Genomic DNA, 19,502 nt, shown 5'->3' with positions numbered 1-19,502 from the left:
ACGTTGTTTATTCAATAGCCCCATAAAGTCGAAATGGATTTTTGTCCCGGCAAGAGCACAGGGTGAACTGCGGCGTCAAGATACCACACAAACGGCAGACTCCAGCTCTTCCTCCTTCCCAAATCCCGGCTGCTACAGAGCGCTGCTTCCCTTCCTCCCCGGTATAGTACGGCACGAGTAAGTCCACCACGTGGTTGCCTTAACTCCTCCTGGAGAATCCAGGAGCCGAGAACCCAAGAACCGCTCCGGCTCCCCGCCCTTCCTTTCAGCGCCTGGAGGATTATGGCTCAAAGCGGACTGCTGACGCTCCAGCAGGCACAGGGAGGGACTTACCTGCTGCTGCTGAGAGCAACGCTTCTCCCGCCTGCCTCCTCTCTGTTTCCCCAAAGGCCGCTCAGAATTGCGCGTCGTGGAATCCACGTAAGCGACCCAATCGAGCGGGCTGCTTTTTCCTCTCGAAAGGAAAACTTTCAGCTCTCCAAACACGAGGGCATTATCACGCCAGCTGCGATCTCCATCGAGGGTGGGGTCTGGTGGCGGCGACACCACGGAAGGAAGTCTCCGCGGAAGAGCAGCGTTGCTTTAAACCGTCAGGTATCCCCTTTGATCTGTCCAGGGCTAATGGGTGGGAGCGAGCGCACTCGTCGCTCTGCACGACCACGTGGTTCCTGAGGGAAGATTCCCTCTTAGGCGAGAAGTGCATGCTCTGTAAGGGGCTGTCAGGTATATGGAGGGGAGGGGAGAAAGGAGCGTGGCAACCGTCCGATGGAGGAGGGCTCGTCACGCTACAAAGACGGCTGTGTCCCAACCGGGCGACAGTTCTCTGACCCGACTCAGCGGGCTGGGCCTAGAAAGAGCCGGACTTTCTTTCGCCTTTTTCTTTCATCCGAAAGGTGATGAACCAGCTGGAGTATTCAGTGTTTATTCAGAAGTGAAGGGCGTGGCAGTTGAAAAGCTTTCGAAATAGGTCAGATATATAAGAAGGGAAAGCTTTGACGCGCTGGATTTAAAATATTTGTGAGCTTTGTCTGGGCCTTCCGTGGTCCGAGCGTCCTCTCCCTCTACCCAAGTGCCATAAAGTATTTCTGAGACTTGTTGCTTAACCAGAAGTACTGCCCCCCGCCCCCCCTTTGTTAATTGTCGGCATACTTGGGGAGCAGAGGCGTGAACGCAACGCGTTACAATTGGGTTGGGTGTTGCCCCTTGCCTGCGTTTGGGACAGCATCGGCGACAGCTGATTCAAAGCGAAGTCTGCGCTGCTTTCCTTTCCTTCCTCTCAGCGTGCGCCTCATTCTCCCGAAACAAGTCCGGAAAACAATAAGCTTAATCCGCGCTCAGTTGGAGACGGATGGCGTTGTCTTGCTGGAAAAGAGGCGAACGCGGAAATTAGCTCCTCCTTAGTTATGGAGACAGCAACATGTTAAAGCTAGCCTGGTTTATACAAGTTGCTACTAATAATTAATGTACTGTAATTACTTTCAAATATATTAGGATTGACTTCCCATTGCTCTTGAAAAGCATTAGGATGGGCTGAGCTATTGCCGTTCCATCCATAGGAAGCTCAGTGGCATACACCCGTAACTGCTCGATTCATACCATTATTTAGGTCACCAGCTAATAATTCTAATGTCAGGTTGTTTATCTTTTTAACTAAAGAGAGAAAAGAATTTCCTCTTATACTGGTGCCTGCCTTTTTCTTATCAAGACTATATTTGGAATGACACTTAATTTTTTTTTAATCTGTGTATCATTCAAAAATACGTATTGGTAGACTTCACATTCTTGAAGCATGATATATTAAACTATGAACTAGCCAAAGCTATTTTAATATAGCAGTTGTGCAAATCTAGCCCATACAGCTAGCTTGTGGCATGTTGTGCAGGCCTGGAAGATTAAGCAAAATATATAAAACAATTTTGTGTGAATGTGTTGTATGCACATATTCAATATCTGATGCATTTTTTTCTAAATTCATAATACTTATTTAAAATGAATGAAAAGGATAATTATCTCTGATTCTGGAAAAAAATTATGTAACAGCCACCTCACATTTTGTTGGGTAAAATACATGCAAAGACATGAATTTTCTTCAATTACAGAAATACTATCTTTTGGTAGATAATAAGAGTACAAATAGTGGGAAAGTTGGTCCTGAAATACGTAATATTGGGCTCCTGAGATGGGCACAGTTTGCATCTTCTCCATCTGATTTTATAATTTTTAAGATACTTTTAATTACGTTTTCAGTTACTTTTACCTGCTTTGGAGCTTTTTGATGTAGGCTTTTGTTACTTGAATTTTTCTTTTTATTTTGTAAGGAAAAAAGTCTTTGCAAACCGCACATTTACTCCTGTTTCCTCTGACATGGTGCTTATTAGATAGCATTGTTACGTTTTTTTCTAAATGCAGTTAAAGAGTATAAATGCATATCTTTCATTTTGGTCGTAGGCCAGTATAAAATAATGTCCTTAAGAATTACAACCATTTCAGTAATAATGGTGAAATCTGTGAGATATAAAATACCTGAAAGCTAGCACACCAACACAGTACTATAATGTTAAAACAAAAGGCTTCTTGTTCTTTTGGCTAAGATCAAGTGTAATTAAAGAATATAAAAGTATTATGCCTGTCTGTTGGGGATCTTGGAGGAAATAGGAAAGGGATTATAAGATTTGTGGTTGTCACTATTCTAGCAAGCTGCTTCGTCATGCTTTGCTGCCTACCCTTCAGCCTACTTTGTAGTAGTGAAGTTCTGGATAGGAAGTATCTGTGTCCTGTGGATTCTGAGAGAATAAGTGTTGTTCCCTTCCACTTGTTGGTAGCATCAACGTTTAGCAAGTTCCTTGCTGAAAAAAATGGATGTATAATACACTGCCATATGATTTAGCATTTTGTACTGTCTTGTAACCCAAGCTGAAATCTCTTACACAGCAGTTAGTCACACTGAAATTGGCAGGACGCTTGAGTGAACATTCATGCTTTGTATTTTAAATTAATCTCTCTTGTGGCTGGGGTAACAGTGGGTGGGTGAAGCAGTTTTTAGGCTTCCTGTTTACTCCTCTGGGCATGTATTGTCTTGCATCATCTATTTATGCTAGCTTAGTTTTGTGGTAGGTAAGTACTGCCAAGTCTTGTTGGAGGAGCACATGAATGAAGCACACCCTTCTTCCCTTGTATTCCAGTTCTTGTCCAGCTTCTTTTATCTGTCATACTACAATAACCTTATTCAATATGGTGCTCACTAGATGGGCTTGCTCAAAACTTATCACTCTATGCCTGTAGACCAAGACTTCTGGAAGGCACAGAGCAAGTGAACAATGCCTTATGATATACCACACTGTGTAATATTATTATGATGCCACGACTGTCCTAACTGCCAGGAAGCACGCTGAGACAAGGAACTGGTCTCTAATGTTTTATTGCTTGTACATAACAGGAATCCTAACAAACTGAAGAAGCGTGGGAAAAACCCAGCTATATAAACCCCAAAGGTTAAGGCGGTCCCGATCTGTGTCTCTTTGAATGGCTACCTAATTCCTCAGTGCTACGCATGCGCTTAACAGTCTGGATGGGAGCCCCCTGCTCGCTATCCTTACTCATGACGACTTTGGCATTGTACTATTGCAACTTGGAACAGCAACAATATAAATGATTTATTGCAGTGCTGTCTTCTGTCAAGCAGCTATTATTAAAGGGTAGAATTTCACTGTTATCTATTGAAATTGAACACAAAGGTTGATACTTGAATACAGAAAAGATTTAAGATGAATACATTTAAAAGTTAGATTGTTAGGTATATTAACTAATATATTTAGCATACTTCCTTTATCCTAAACCTCTTACATTTAATGTTTGCGTTAAGTGCCTACTCTGCTATGTTGCTTGCCCTGTGGGACAGCCTCCACCCCTGAAGTTTCAATGGCCCTGGCCCTGTTGGAAAGCCTTAAAAACCTGACTCTTTCCATAGGCTTTAAAGGTAGGAGGTTAATGGAGCTTTGGTTGAGGAGTTGATTACTACATGGTGTCTTTTATTGTTCTTTTTACTGCTTTATATGTATGTATTTGGTTTTATGCCTTGTTAGCTTCCCAGAGTTACTTGATTAAGATGGTCAGCTATATAAATTTTCAGAATATATAAGTGCTAGATAGAAGTTACTTAAAACTCCAGGATAAATCAAGCACAGGTACAGTCTGCTTCTTGTCTTGATATGAAGCATAAATGTGGAGTTAAGACTGTTCAACATCTGTTCTACTTAAATTTCTTATAATTAGGTCAGACCTAATGGGAATATTACTTCATGTACTTACTGGGCCTAAACAACAGCATTTTATTATCCGTAGCTACGAAGCATTTAAGATACTTCATTGCTAGCAAACTTAATTGTGGTTTAGTTCTTAAAGGATTTCTGATATAACACTGGAGAGTTTTTAAAGTTATTTTTATAACAAAATAAAACTAATGGGGTTTCCTCTATGTACATGAGGTTTAACTCCTGAGATGTATATGCATGGTTCTGTCCGCCATGGAACATAAAGGTAACCTTAGGCATCATTAATTCTATAGTTTGGTCTGATATATGATCCTAGGCCATAATGTGGTTTGATTTTAGCACAACACAATGTGTATGAAACTGATGACTTCAACAAACCATAGCTGTCTTATTGGAAACCTAGCTACTATTAGCAGTATATATTGTTTCACACCCTCTTGACAGGTATATAAACATGGAGAAGTTTGCGAAGACAACCCCCCCACAAAAGTCACCTATGCTGGTTGGTAAGTAGGAATGTCAAGAGATTTGATAGTTGTCTTATGTGTCAGTGCTACAGTTGGATTCCTAGATACATGTGTTTTAATAGCCATTGGTATCTAGCAGACAGGAGACAGCTGGACGACTGCTAATTCTCTTTTCAAACAGATGTCAGTCCTTGAAGGTAGACCAGACTAGGTCAGTACTACTTATAGTGTAAAACTATAGTAATAGAATCTTGCAAGTCTGAATGTGCTTTTCCTCTCCTTCCCTTTTTCTTTGTGTGAACTAATTTGTCTGAGAAGATTACTCAAGTTACTTGGTTGGGCTCAGGCCCCTTTTGTACGATTGTTGCTTTGGTAGCAGCTCTTCCTCCCGTCCTTCAAGACCATTCCTCTTCCCTCTACAATAAGGAGATCTCCACAGTTTCTAGTTAGCCATATTAAGGGTCATTCAGTTCAACTATTATTTTTTAATATCGCATAAATTGTGGTAAGACATAATAAAAATGTTCCCTAAACTGAATTCATGGCTTAGATCTGGTTTCAATCTGAGTTCTGCCGTGAACTGTTTGGGTGGTTCTTCATAGCTAAGATTGCTCTGATTATCACTGATAATTTATAACATGAAAGAGAGAAGGAAGTAAAATCTTGATGATATTTCTAGTTATCACAGTGCCCTTTGATACTCTTGTTAACAGTATCTTGTTTGAGTGCTTTCTGGAACTTGGATCTTTTGGGAATTATTTTGCAGGGTCCTGTTCTATGTTTTGTCTAGTGTTTTTTTTTTTAATATCTATATGAAGCTGTTGGAAAGGATCATTCATATGTTTAGAGACAGTTGTTATCAATAAGCTGATAATACTTAGCTGTATTTTTCCTTTTCTATGAGTTTGAGATTTGGATGTCTCCAAGCTTCTAGACCAGTGTTTCTCAAATTGTTGTAGCAGCAGCATGGATGCTGCAAGGAACCTGTTTTGAGACCACTTTACTGATTGCCATTTGCCTTCCAAATTGAATTCAAGATGTTCACAATGGTAGATGGCTTAGGCCCAAGTTATTTACAGGACCACCTACCTCTATATTATGCACTCCCCACTTCAAGTCATCAGTGGGACATGCTTTTGCAGATCCCATTAAGGATGCACTTAACATCAATAACAAATTCTGTGTGTGTGTGTGTGTGTGTGTTTTTATGGCGGGGTCCATGATACAGAACAAATGATGCTGAAGTTGAAGCAATCCATCCATCTCCTTATTATAGTTTAGGAAGGAGCTAACAACATACTTACTCACTTAGGGCTTCTAATATTTTACTATTGCATTGTTAAGTTTTAGTATTTACAGTTCTTATTTTAATGCTATTTTATTAATGATTTTATTGTACTTTTGTAAGCTGCTGAGAGCCATGCAGGGAATTAGGGTAACACTCTAATATTCCAAATAAATGAAATGTTACACTAAAAAACTTGAAAATCCAAAAGAGATTTAAGAGGCAAGTATCTGTCAAATGTATAAGTCATTTTATACCAAGTATATTTTACCCAAGTAAACTTCATTGGACATATAGCCCTTCATATAGATTGCATTGCAAAACAAAATAAACAAAACCCCCAGTCCTGTGGAAAGTAGCAGGTTTAAGTTAGTTGGAGATGGTTGCATTATTCAATAGCGTTCCAGGATGTACCCAAGCTGCAAAGTTTACCTGTCATCACAACAGTTTCTGAAAGGCAGGAATAGATGTCATTGTCCTCTACTCATCCCCAGCCCACCACAGGTGCAACTCTGAGGTTTCCTGCTCTGTGTTTAATACAATGTTTTTGGACTTTGGGCAATTGATGCCTGATTTGCCTGCTGCTTTTTGATTGGCTACTCTGCCCAGTGGCAGGAATATCCTCTCACCTTGGTCAATAGTTGCTGCCCTGAAGAGCCATTGAAAAAAATCTACTGTGTCTTTCCAGTTTGGCTCACTAATCTCTCAGTGGTGTACTACTTAGAACATTTACCTGTTACCCAGAGAGTTACTGCTTTAAAACATGACAGAAACAGGGTTCTTTGATTACTATTTTTCTTTCTTGAGCTATCCATTTTTCCACTGGGCTTTTTTTTTTTAAATTAGTTCACACTTATACAACAAAGTAGTTGACTGGATTGACCCAGAGCATATATTGGCAAACAAGCGGGCTTCAGGATCAGACATTTTATCTATGGACATGCCCTTACACTTCAACACATGGCTGAAAAATACATATCTAAAACAGGTTCAATATTATATCCTACATTTATTGATTTTAGGTCCACATTTGATCTAGTTCCCAGAGCAAGGCTGTGGACTAAGCTTATGAATACAGGTAGTCCTTGACTTACTACTGCAATTGGGACCGGAATTTACATTGTCAACTGAATCCCATGGTCATTAGGCGAGGCAACTTCTTGCTGGCTTGCTACAACCAAAGTCAGTGGGAAGCCAGCAAGAAGTTGCAAGTCCCAGGCCTGCAGGCAGGTAAGTGGCTGTTGCCGGGTGGGGGAGGGTGCAAGAGAGTGTGTTGGGGGAAGGTCAGGGAGGATGCACGAGAGGTGCAGCATGGCACAGGGAGAGTGCACGAGGGTGTAAGAGGGTATGCAAGACGCACCATGTGGGTTGGGACTGCATGAGAGTTGCTGTGTGGGTTGCGGAGGGTTTAAGTTATTTCCTTATTGAGGACAACTACAAATCACTGTGGTTCAGGACAATCGCACAAAAAATTCAACATCTCACCTTCTCCAGGGAGGTGTTCCTGATGATGGGTTATGAGCATGCACTCAGCGCATTTAAGTAATGTATCAAAGACCTGGAAGCCCAACAGGACCGATCTGCTCTACCTAAGAACGTTTTTCTGAGAAGTCAGGCCCCTTTTTACAACCTGGGAAGATACTTACACCATATAACTTTCCAAATTCTGAAGAGCGCTAGCATGCTTCAAAACTCTCCCCAGCAGTTTTGGAGGGCCAATACAAAAAAGTCCCCTATAAGCTGAGATTGTGCCTCTGTGGACAAGGGGCCGTTGAAACTACAGGTCATGTCATGCTATTCTGTACCCTCCATAAGGACTCACCTTATAACTCCTTACCTGGTAAAACACTTTGGAAATTCTAATCTTTTTTATGTACAGCTCTAGTTATCAGATCAGTATGATTCAGTCTCCTTGAACATAACTAAATTTTGTTAAACTGCCTGTAAAATTAGGCAGACTTTGATTATCCACTGACAAACCCACCACCAATTGTAATATTTTATCTTGGTTTTTTTTTGTATTTTTATTTTTAATGTGTTTTGTTTGCAATTCTGGTCAGTGACCATAATAAAAATATTCACACTAGCAAACTTGTTAAAAATTGATAGTTCATAGAAATAAATAAATAAATAACAATACTAACAGTTTTCTGCCAGGCTTTGAACTCTGCACTCTAGGCAAATTTTATAACCACCATACTCTTGAGAGAGTCCTATGATATCTGCAACTGAGATTGTTGAGCCAAATCTGAGAAAATATAAGTAGATAACTTTATTTAAACCTGATTGTTGTTCCTGCATATTTGTGCAGTTTGATGCGTGCTCTTTCTCTCTCTCTCACACACATGTTTTTGTATGCTCATATTTTTATATGCTTATACATATATACAATGAAGGGTCATTGTAGCAGCATTGTTTTCGAAATACTGGGCAAGTCACTGCTGAAGCATCTCAATCTGGATGTTTTCTTAAGCTTGCTTAAAACCCAACCAGCATCAGCATGAGACAGGAGCAGCTTAAAGATGCAGTGCAGATATGTCCAGAGGTATGACTAGTAGGGAAGGCAGAATAGTAAGAAACCAGCTGAGATACAGCTTCCATCACGGTCAGTTGGATGTGCTCCTTGAGAGTAATGGGAATTATTGATTAATACATATGGAGAGCATCTGGATAGGAAAGGCTACTCTACCTAGTGTATATAATTTCTGATGACTGCGCCAAAAGCTGTGATACCAAATATTCATGGTTTTCTGGATGAAAATGTTGGTGATAGAACTAATTATAGAAATTGAGTTGCTTTTTATACGGATGCTAAATTAATAATTTGCAGTGATACTAAAATAAAGTATCACCAGCAAAAATGTTATTTCACAGAAGATAATAAAACATAGCTACAGAATCTGGACTGTGTTACTCTGCCATTTGCCCTCAAGCTACTTAACCTTTCACAGCTGGATTGCTACTTTTTCACCTCTGTGTTTGTGTTGTTTCCTCAGGCAGTTGTTGTTATTAACTCATTTGGCTTAAAGTCAGAAATCTTTAAATTAAAAGGGTCATGGTGGACCATTTAAAAAATTAATCTTGGATTTCTAACATTCTGAATTAAAATGACCATCTGATATTGGGTTTTTTGTGTGTTTTTTTTAATTATAAGACTCTCCCTGGTTTAGATTTAAAGGAAACATGAAGTTGGTCTGTGCTAAATTTCTGGAATTAGTATCAGAGATGGTAATAATCATAGTTCGTTGTGTCTATTCTACATATCTGTAGAAAAAAAGAATTTTTGTTCTTTGGGGACACTTTATAATGTGTGAAATTGCCTAAAGTCTTATGCTATAACCAGATTAGTAGGTTGCACTGGAAAGAATTAGCTATTTTCATTAGTTTTTATTATTTAAGGATGTGAATATAACTGCGAAAAAGAAGACAGATGTCATGAGTAAGGATGGCGAGCAGGGGGCTCCCATCCAGACTGTCAAGCGCATGCGTAGCACTGAGGAATTGTTCAGCCATTCAAAGAGACACAGATCGGGACCGCCTTAACCCTTGGGGGTTATATGTCTGGGTTTTTCCCACGCTTCTTCAGTTTGTTAGGATTCCTGTTAAGTACTAGCAATAAATATTAGAGACCAGTTCATTGTCTCAGTGTGTTTCCTGGTTGTTAGGACAACAGCTCAGTTTTTCATTAAAGTTACATGAAATTCAAAGTGCATTAAGCATTGTATTGTATTTCCTAATGAACAGTGGCTTATATTAAGCTAATTATAACATGTACAATCATTTATGATACCAGGGTGCAATATCATCAATAAACTTAAGACACTCAACTTTGTATCACCACTTCAGACTACAGTATAGGGGAGATGCTGTCAGTGAGCTGTTCCAGGGCTTGAAGGCTGTAAGGGTCTGGTTGAGAGATAAGAGATTAAATCTGAGCCCTAATAAGATGAGTTACTGTTTATATGCTGGGGTTCTCTGTCAACCTCATATCATCTCTGGATGGGCAGGTACTACCCTTGAAAGAGCAGACTTGCTGGGGCATCCTGTTGAACTCACAGCTCCTCCTCAAACAGCAGATGGAAGCCAAGGCCAGAGGGGCCTTTGCCTAGTTTCATCTGGTGCACCTTGTATGGGAAGGCCTAGTTATAGTGATTCATGCCCTCAGCATCACATGATTAGATTACCATAACCTGCTTTACATGACTTTCCTTTGAAGAATATTTGGAAATTACAACTGATCCGGAATGTGGCTCACTTACTTACCATCTCCTGACATTGGAAACATATAACACCAATTCTGTGGACCCTGCATTGATTGCCAGTAAATTCCTAGTACAATTCAAGGTGTTGGTATTGATCTATAAAGCCCTTCATGGCTTGGCTCTTGGATATCTATAGGACTGCCTTCTTTCAACTACATCAACCCTATTTATCAGATTGTTGTTTATTCGTTTAGTCGCTTCCAACTCTTCGTGACTTCATGGACCAGCCCATGCCAGAGCTTCCTGTCGGTCGTCAACACCCCCAGCTCCCCCAGGGATGAGTCCGTCACCTCTAGAATATCATCCATCCACCTTGCCCTTGGTCGGCCCCTCTTCCTTTTGCCATCCACTCTCCCTAGCATCAGCATCTTCTCCAGGGTGTCCTGTCTTCTCATTATGTGGCCAAAGTATTTCAGTTTTGCCTTAAATACCATTCCCTCAAGTGAGCAGTCTGGCTTTATTTCCTGGAGGATGGACTGGTTGGATCTTCTTGCAGTCCAAGGCACTCTCAGAATTTTCCTCCAACACCACAGTTCAAAAGCATCGATCTTCCTTCTCTCAGCCTTCCTTATGGTCCAGCTCTCGCAGCCATATGTTACTACGGGGAACACCATTGCTTTAACTATGTGGGCCTTTGTTGTCAGTGTGATGTCTCTGCTCTTAACTATTTTATCGAGATTTGTCATTGCTCTTCTCCCAAGGATTAAGCGTCTTCTGATTTCCTGACTGCAGTCAGCATCTGCAGTAATCTTTGCACCTAGGAATACAAAGTCTTTCACTGCTTCTACATTTTCTCCCTCTATTTGCCAGTTATCAATCAAGCTGGTTGCCATAATCTTGGTTTTTTTGAGGTTTAGCTGCAAACCAGCTTTTGCACTTTCTTCTTTCACCTTCATCATAAGGCTCCTCAGTTCCTCTTCACTTTCAGCCATCAAAGTGGTATCATCTGCATATCTGAGATTGTTAATGTTTCTTCCAGAGATTTTAACACCAGCCTTGGATTCCTCAGATAGTGTAAGGAATAAGTACTAGTCATTCCACACTTCCAAGTGGTGAGGGGAGCCGAGGCTGATGGTGTTCGTTCTCTATAGCAGTGTTGTGGGTTTGGAATGGCTTCTCAGTGGAGATCAGACTCACATTTCCCTTAGTAACCTTTAGAAAGCTATTAAAAGCTGAATTATTCTGGAGAGAATTATCATAATTTTGCTAACTTAATTTCTTGCACTACTTTCATTGTTTTGCTCTCTTTTTTATTGTCATTTATGTTGGTATTCTACATAGTTCAAATTATCATTTTGTTGTAATTGCAAGCTACTGAGAGTCAAGTGACTACATTGGGGTATAATTCCGATAGATAGATAGACAGACAGACAGACAGACAGACAGGAATGTATAATAGACTCAGGTTGGCATTAGTTTTGTTAAATATAGGTTTGGAAATAGCTTGCAAGATTTGACAGTGCAAATATTTTAGCTCCATTTTAAGTTTTCAAGGATCACAGTATTTTCAGATAGAACTATAATGCTGAAAGAGGCTGTAGCTTAGCAGTAAAGCACAAGCTTTGCATATAGATATTTATGTTTTTTTCCCCCTGAAACCCTGGAAAGCCATTGTGCTTGGGTTCATGCAACATATTAAACCACAATGTAGTTTACTTAGTGTAGGGTGTAGCTCATTTAGTTCTGCTTTTATTTATCTAGAATATTTTTCTGAATTAGTCTTGATATGTCATTTTCTTAAAACAACTAAAGATGATTAGATTTTTTAATTAAAAAATCTTTAGAAATAACTTCAATTACATTTTTTTTCTCTGGAACTCCTCCATACTAATTTGTGAAGACCTTCAGTGTAAATATAACCCAATAATGCATACCCTGGCCAGCAAATGTAGATATTATTTATTGAAACTTTCAAACTTCCTTTATACGCAAGACATTGTCCACTTTTTGAGCTGTTGAACACATTTGGAATGTTATGAGGCATTTGTAGAAGATGAAGCTGATGACCATTTGAGGCTAAAAATTCACTTTGAAACCCTGTAAAGAGAAAATCTTCAATTTTAGAACAGCTTGGGAAGCACCAAAGGTGGTGTTTTTGATGCTCTGGTGCTTATTGGGACTGTGTAGTTGACCCCAGTATAGGTTCTTCCTAGTACTACAGTGCACCTCTCTTCAAACCATTCAACCACTATAACTTCTGCAAGGATATTGTGGTTGCTGTGAAAACTATTTGTTGTCAGATACATGTGTGTGTCTTATAAACAGTACAGCCTTTCAAACTTGAAAAGAAGTCCTTTGTTTTTGTTCCAGCACATTGTGAAGCATTTGTCTCAAATGTTTTGTAAATTCTAGTTCATATCATATATGATGCTTTTAATGAAAGAAAGATCTTAAGATAGTGACATAGCATTATGTTACAGTTATAAGGCAGAAAATAGTACAAGCAATGTTATTTAACAGTTTTTATTTTCTCTTTTTCTACTTTAATTTAGATATATGGGTTAGCATGGATCAAAAAAAAGTACTTGAAACAGTCAAATGGGAAACAGATTTTTGACATTCTTTCTTGAAGCTGTGTGATACTTTGGTGTTTTCATTTAGCTGGATGTTAGTTTAGAGAGATACTTGCATAAGAAAATATAACATTGGGATAGTTTTCTAGCATAATTAATATTCTGTTGTGGCACTTAATTTGCTTTTTATAACTGGTTGCAAATTTTATTGATGAAATGTTATGCACAGTGGTAAAACTGTCAAAATAGTTCTCTGATTTGTAATTGTAAATGGTTTACAGACAGTGTCCTCAAAAAGGTTATGTTTCTCAGTTTTATTATAAATACACAGGTAATAAAAAAAATCATGTGTTAAGATATGTTTTTTATTGTGTATGATTTATGGCTGAAAAATAGAACTTAGTTAGGGCCTATCTGCACATTGGTCGATTTGCCTTGTAGAGAATTTGTGCATAATTCTCTTCTCTCATACTTACTGCCAGTTTGTTTGCAGAAAATGTATGCCATCTGGGAAGATGAACTAGATACCCTCCTGCTTTTTATATCTATGAGATGGCAACAATTATCTTCCCTAGTAATTCAAGTTGTTCTGGCTCCTGAAATCCATTAATGTCAAATTTGTTTGAAAGTACCCTTTTGCATTTTTGTATTCTTATTACCTTGCTTTTCCACGAAAATCTACATATTTGGAATTACGCACTTGATTAAAAATTAGACCTTTTTTAAAACAAGTCTGTTTTTGCACATGATCAGATAGGATATCATATTGTCTGAAAATTCTTTTCTTTCCACTCTGATTGTTAATTCAAGTTCTTTTACAAATTGAGTTGCATATGAAAATGTATTTCTAAGATATGAAACATGAATTGATATAATTAAGAGTGGCAGAGAATGAATTCTAAGATGACTGCAGTTTCTTGAAACAATTGATAAGAAAGAGCTTTTTGCACATTTCAGTGTGCATAGTAAGGTAGAATTGTTAGCAGAGGCCAGAGACAAGCAGTTAGAAATTTTGTGGGTGTGAGAAAAGTGGCCTTCACTTCTGCCTGTTGTAAACTTTAGAAAAGATATATGCAAGTGGATTCAGCTAGATTATTGCATGTATTCTGAGCATACAATATTGCTGTTACTACATACACTATATGCCTGTTATACTATTCCCTTTTGGGGCAAGGAATGCTACACATAGTACAGAAAAAGACTAAGAAGTAGTAAGCCAAATAAATTAAGAGTATGAGATAAGAAAAAGAAACATGGCTGAAACTATTCTTGCTGTTAGACCTGGGCCTTCTGCTACCATGATTTTTTTCATACATCAGTCAGTGGAGAAGACTTAGGTTTCTCAATTTCTGATCCCTTGCCTCTGGATTCAAATTCAAAATCCTTAAATTGATCTCCCAATTGAAATATGGTAAAGCAGCAGGAGGGGACTTGACTCCCCTGGAATTCTTGAAAATAAATCCCATTTGGTGGCCCTCTGGGCTAGTTCCCCTACTTACAACTATAAACTACTCCTTATTGCTACCTAAAGATTAGAGCTATTCCATCATGCTCTATTCCATCATATTCTATCATGCTTCATCATGCTTAAGAAAGGTGATAAAAGTAACTAGTAAATTATTGCCCAGTTAGTCTGATATGTATAATTAGCAACCTAACATCTTTGTTGTAAACTCAATGACCAAATGGTCCAGGAGAACATCATGGCCACAGAACAAGCAGGTTGTCTTGACTGTTGATCACTGTACCTGTCTTACACCATTTGGCTGAGAAATATTCAGGTTCTCGGCTTCTGGTGGGAATATGGCTGACGGAACAGCTGTCTGCGAGCTCCGCTGACAGAACTGACAGCAGAGGCTTTTCTTTTTGGGCACAGGCAGGTTCTTCCTGAAGCCCAAGAGCTGTTTCATGACAAAGAAAATGCCTGGAATCATCCCATTTGTTCTCTAGGACACCGTCTTGTAGCCAGAGAATTGCAAACAGCATTCACGACGATCCGGTAAGAGGCGGGGACATCATTTCCAAGCTCCGCTGCAGCCTTAAAGGGACACTAGGTTGAGCCACCCCCATTTCTAAACCACCCAATTTATATTTGTATTAAGCTTATGTACCCTAAGAGAGGCTTTCTACAAGAAGAAGCAAAATCTCTTCGTGCTAATCATTATTTCTGGATTAATTTCAAAATATTTTTAAAACTATGGCTTATTTCCCATTTAAACATTAAGGAGGACTGAGAATAAATAATCATCTCCCCACTATTATTTTTTTTATCTAATTTGAAGGATTTAACATTTTCCTGCAAGTTGAAGGTGCCATTTTGAGCCTTCAGTTTTCTGTTCAATTTCCTTGGGAGCCTTAGCTGCTGGATAACATACTTTCCTTTTCATCAATTACTTTCCCAAGCCTTTCATTAACCCATTAGCTCCTACCTAGGATACTCCTAGCTAAGTATCCAGGGGGCGCTAAAATCTACTGCCTGAAAAATGGAGGAGTTCAAGGAGATTTTCTCAGAGCTTCGTTCTGAGCTTCATTGTGATTTTAAACAGATTTTCCATGACACACTTCAACTTATTCTGCAAGATATTCGTGATATTGTAAAAAATATCAGTTTTAAAATCTGTCAGTGGGCTGAGAATGTTCTGGGGGAAGAAGAAGAGTTCATTACCAACAGCGAGATTGGACTCTTTGAAGAAATGTCAGGCAATGAATGCACCCTGGTGATGGGTTAAGACAGTTCGACTTGCAAGATACTGACTGGCTTGTTTTTCCATAGGGATTGTTTTGGGAATGAAATGGCTCTGTTCTGTGGAGGCTTTCTGCTGAGAAGTCTGACTTATTAAGGGGGGCAGTTGGGCTGTTCGATTTTTTAAAATGAAAAACGCCTTATGTGTAATATGGAGACAAATGTTCTGGTATATTTTCATGTGGGATAAAAATATGTTTTTTGGTTTGATTATTAAGGCTTATATGATTCCATTTTTCTTCAGTGATTTGACTGGATTTTTTTAAAGGTTTGTTTGATCTATAAGATTCATAAGGTATTTATAAAGCATAATAATAATTGGGTTTTTTAGGTTTAACAGGGCTAAGTTGTAGTATTATTAGTTATAAAAGTAGACAATTTATATGTTTTTATAATTTGATTTTTATTATAGTGGACAAATATATAGAATACTGGTAGGAAGGAAATAATTAAATAAATGTTTCTCAGGGGGAGGGAAGTTGATGTAGAGATTTATTATTTCTTTTTTTCTGTAAGGGGAAACAGCAATTGTATTAGTGATCTGTATATGTGCTAATGGAAGGATTTATAGAAATGATGTGATTTTGGTTTGATATAGCGTAAGGGATTGAATATGGAAATTGCTGTATATTCTTGTGGTTGAAAGTCAGAAGTCACTTTATGTGATCTCCAAAACTCTTTTTTCTTGCGTTTTGCATTTTTTAAGTTTTTTTCTTTTTTTAGTTTTTTCTTTTTGTTTTTCTTTTAGTTTTTTTCTTTCTTTGAAACTTAATAAAATTCTTACTGAAAAAAATAAAAAAAGAAATATTCAAGCTCCCCAAAAGGCTCTCAATTTGAGGGGAGTTTTCAATTCAGTTCCTCAGAAGAGAGTGTGGAGAAAGTTAATTGCTTCTTCCATTGACAATTGGAAGATTCTCAGGCTGATAATGCTGCTGCATGAGAGTACCTTTATGCAAATCAGATGTAAAAACAAAGGGAAATTATCTGCCCCCACTTCCGTCTCAAAAGGAGTTAATCAGACTTGCATTCTGGCTTTCCTACTATTCAACTTCTGTATTGATATTTTTAGTCCTCATTAAATCCCATCCCCAGCCCCTACCCATCAGTCCATATCTATTCTACTTTATGTAGATGATACCGCTGTTCTATCAATATTCCAAATTTGCAAAAGCCCAGGGAAGAAGAGTCCTTTTGTTTTAGGGAAAACCTAGAAATTGATTATTTTAAAACAAAAGTCCTAGTTTACACTAGTATGCATTTTAACCTTTCCTATGCTTGGAAACCAATTCTAAACCCGTTAAGCAAGACAAGGACTTTAAAAATGTAGGTATTCATTTGACCTCTTAGAGTCATCAGATAAGCAGGTTCTCATGAGGACACAAAAAGCCTACAACAAGATTATCAGATTTGCAAGCCAGAAAAGCAATAACTACATTTGCTATATTCAGAGCAAAAGTCTTAAGTTTGCGCCTATATGGTTTGCACCTCTGCATGTACAAGGGTACTTCTACCTGGAAGTAATTCAATTCAACTTGTTAAAGCCATTGTGCATGTCCCTCAATCAACTGTAAACATAGTCTTTCAGCTGGAACTTACCTGCATTTCTCTTGAGGACTCCCTGAAACTTTGCCAACTTGAATTCTAACTAAAGCAAACATTCTTCAGTGAATTCTTGGCCCATCTTACATTTTGGATAGTTATGCCAAATGCTTGGATTTGTCTTTGTCTTATTGTGGACTGTTCCCCCACCTGTATGATGTATGGATCCAGATAAACCTTTGGCAGAGCTCAAGTGGAAAGTCTTGGATCTTGACATCCAAAAAAGATAGATTAAAAAAAATATATAACTTTGCTATCATGATCTCATGAGTACTTTTTTCCCTCATACCTCATGCCCCACAAAGAAGGACTTTTACATTGGCATAATTTTATGCTCTGCCTTCGGTGGTTACTATAGGTAGCTTTTGTGACATTCCTTACCATGACTGCCTTTGCAAGTGCTCAGACAAGGTTGAATTTGTAGCACATGCATTATTAGACTGTTCCCTATATCACAGCTGGAGCTTTGATCTCACTGAATCACCTAGCACCTTTTCCCATCTATCATAGTTGGTGATTATGGATCTGCTGCTGCAAGATCAATGTCATGAAACATTTATGAAGATTGCAAAGTTCTTAGCAGTAACTATGGACATTAAATATCTCTAGGTTTGCTCTACAATCAGCAAAGACCATGTTTTTGCTTTTCCATCCACTCACTTTTCCATTTGTTGGCTGTCTGATCTATGTATAGAATATTCACACCCTCTCTAACGTTCTTTATTCTCTGCCAAGTTTACCTATATCATGTTGGCTTTTGCTATGCGCTAAACACTGTCACTTGTACTTTTTTTCTTTAATTACAGTATAATTTCACTTCTTTTGTTGTTGTTGCTTTTGACTATGGTTGTTAATTAATTAAACAAGTGGTGTTCAGTTCCTCCCTGCCCATCAAGGTTGAATTTGAGGTTTGTTTGTGATATGTTTTGCCCTATTAAAATAACCAGAAAATATTTGTTAAATATTTTTTTTAAAAAACCTGCAATTTGTAAATTTGTATTCTCTTTTCTGTGGGAATTGATATTATGGGTGAAAGTTGCAAAGCTTACTAAACTGGATTTATAACTCAAAAGTCCTGACCCTAAATTGTATACCAGCATATGGAAAAAAAATAGGTTTATTAGTTTGCTTCTAAATAAAATAAAAGGGCTAGTGGAAAAGTGAGGCAATCACTGTCAGCCCTACAAAGTAGACCAGATTAAGAAACAATACCAAATAGGTGGGGACTACTTTTATTTTAAGAGCTATAGTAACAGAATCTTGCAAGTCTGAATGTGCTTCTCCCTCCCTCATTTTATCTTCATGTAAACTAGGGTGGGACTTGTCTGAAACATTTTATTTTATCAAGCTATCTTCACTGGGCTCGAGACCGACTTATCTGACCATTGCCTTGGTAGGGGCTCATCCTTCTGCCCTTCAAGGCTATTCCCTATTCCCTCTGTAGTCACTGACAGGGTTGTATACCATGTATTTTTAACTACTTTTGTCTGAGGTTCTACTCTCTAAGCAGAGTTGTGGTATTTATTTTATGGTATGATTCAGATTTAATTATTCAACCCTAGCTATTCTTGCATTTCCTCTTAAGAACACTATAAGTTACTAATCTTTACTGAGATAAGTCAAAGAGCATTTCGTGGTGTTGACTAATTTTTAGTAATCTGCTGGTTGATACCTTGTGTTAACTATGGTTTGTAGACAAACCAAAATTGGTTTGGTTCACACATCACTCTTAAGTATGATCAGTAAATGTTAACTGTTTAGTGTTTTGTGTAAACCCTATATTAAAGGTTCTAAATACAGTTTTATTGATATTTCAAGGGAAGGATAAACTCTGATTTCACAGCATATCCAGCATGAATGCTGCTGTTTTGGGAGTATAGCCAAATTGAAATTTGGGAACTTGATTACAATTATGTATAAGAAAGGAAAGAAAAACATTGTTATAATCTTCCAAAGAGAAGTGAACAGTATTTTAAGTGAGCCATTCTAATTGGGTAGAAAATGTCAAAAAGCAGAAATCACTGCAAATTGATATGCTGTCACATGGGGGCATTTGGTTAATAGTTCCCAATTGTGGTAAAGAATGATACACTAAAAGTCCATAAATCATTTTAAAGTTTCATCAGCTGTATGTGCAGAAGTGCAGTACTGATAAATACAGGAGCAGTTTAGAAAAATTGTCATATGACTACGGGAGCAGATAGAAGTTTTGCAATGACCCTGAGGATTAGCTTAAAATACTACATTCTGGCTTTTCTTATGATATCTTTTTGGGGAAACTTGCCTTCTCCCTTTCCTTCCTGGCTTTAAGTTTTAAGATAGTCATCTTATTCTGACCTTTTATGGTTGTTTTTATTATGCA

General features: G+C 38.2%; 1 protein-coding gene across 2 annotated transcripts in view; it reads left to right on the top strand.

Annotated features, from left to right (window-relative positions):
* Nucleotides 1-377: 377 nt before the first annotated feature.
* Nucleotides 378-19,502, top strand: part of FHIP1A (FHF complex subunit HOOK interacting protein 1A) — a 91,004-nt gene continuing 71,879 nt past the window's right edge. For both annotated transcript variants that reach the window (XM_063309993.1, XM_063309992.1), the window contains exon 1: nucleotides 378-594. The gene's annotated coding sequence lies outside the window, so the exon portion shown is untranslated. The remainder of the gene's footprint in view (nucleotides 595-19,502) is intronic.

Source organism: Candoia aspera, chromosome 8 (assembly GCF_035149785.1).
Source record: "Candoia aspera isolate rCanAsp1 chromosome 8, rCanAsp1.hap2, whole genome shotgun sequence".
Classification (NCBI taxonomy): domain Eukaryota; kingdom Metazoa; phylum Chordata; class Lepidosauria; order Squamata; family Boidae; genus Candoia; species Candoia aspera.
This window is presented reverse-complemented; position numbering and strand designations above follow the sequence as displayed.